Consider the following 1,120-nt stretch of genomic DNA (forward strand, 5'->3'; position numbering starts at 1 on the left):
GTACTGTAAAATGGAGATCTGTAGCTGTGGTTGCCCACTGTCTCTAGATAAATGAATCCAGTGTAAGGACCATTGTGAAAAAAAAAAAAAGAAAAGGAAATTGATGAAGCTGTCACTACAGCTATGCCAACAGGTACAAAACCTTGCACTTTTTTCAAAATACATTTTTTTTTTTTTTTTAGACAGTCTCACTCTGTTGCCCTGGGTAGAGTGGTGCAGTGGTATCATCTTAGCTCACTGCAACCTCAAACTCCTAGGCTCAAGGGATCCTCCTGCCTCAGCCTCCTGAATAGCTGAGACTACAGGTGCACACCATGATGCCTGACTAAGTTTTCTATTTGTAGTAGAGACTGGGTCTCACTTTTGCTCAGGCTGGTCTCAAACTCCTGAGCTCAAGCAGTCCTCCCACCTCAGCCTCCCAGAGTGCTACGATTACAGGCATGAGGCCCTGCACCTGGCCCAAAATATGTTTTTATCTTCTATTGAAAATATATGTGGGCACAGGGTTGCATGTAAGAAAGGCATACCTATAGGTTCTGATGTGATTCAAGAAAAAGCAAAGTCCTTATATGACAACTTAAAGCAAAAGGAAGGTGAAGGATCTATAGCTGAAGAATTTAATGCCAGCAAAGGATGGTTTGATAATTTTAGAAAGAGATTTGGCTTAAAAAATGCCAAGATAACAGGAGAAGCAGCTACTGCCAACCAAGAAGCAGCAGATGAGTTCCCAAACACCATTAAGAAAATCATGGAGGAGAAAGGATATCTGCCTGAACAGGTTTTAATGCAAACAAATGTGCCCTATTCTGGGAAGAAAATGCCACAAAGGATATTTATTAGTAAGGAAGAAAAGCAAAGAGCAGGATTTAAGGCAGGAAGGGTTAGGCTAACTCCACTGTTTTGTCAGATTTATGATCAAGACTGCCCTTATCTATACAGGTGCTAACCCGAAGCCTTAAAGGGAAAAGATAAAACACCAGCTGCCAGTCTTTTGGTTGTACAAAAAGAAGGCCTGAACAGTGAGAATCCTTTTTCTAGATTGGTTCCATTGATGCTTTGTCCCTGAAGTCAGGAAGTACCTTGCCAGAAAAGGACCGCCTTTAAAGTTCTTTCAGTATTG

The 1,120-nt window shown here is 41.4% G+C and overlaps 1 protein-coding gene across 1 annotated transcript in view; it reads left to right on the top strand.

Moving 5' to 3' along the window:
* NDRG3 (NDRG family member 3) overlaps positions 1 to 1,120 on the top strand; it is an 86,105-nt gene that overhangs the window by 39,322 nt on the left and 45,663 nt on the right. The gene's annotated exons all lie outside the window — the stretch shown is intronic.

The sequence above is a fragment of the Propithecus coquereli genome, unplaced genomic scaffold, assembly GCF_000956105.1.
Source record: "Propithecus coquereli isolate 6110/MARCELLA unplaced genomic scaffold, Pcoq_1.0 Scaffold590, whole genome shotgun sequence".
NCBI lineage: Eukaryota > Metazoa > Chordata > Mammalia > Primates > Indriidae > Propithecus > Propithecus coquereli.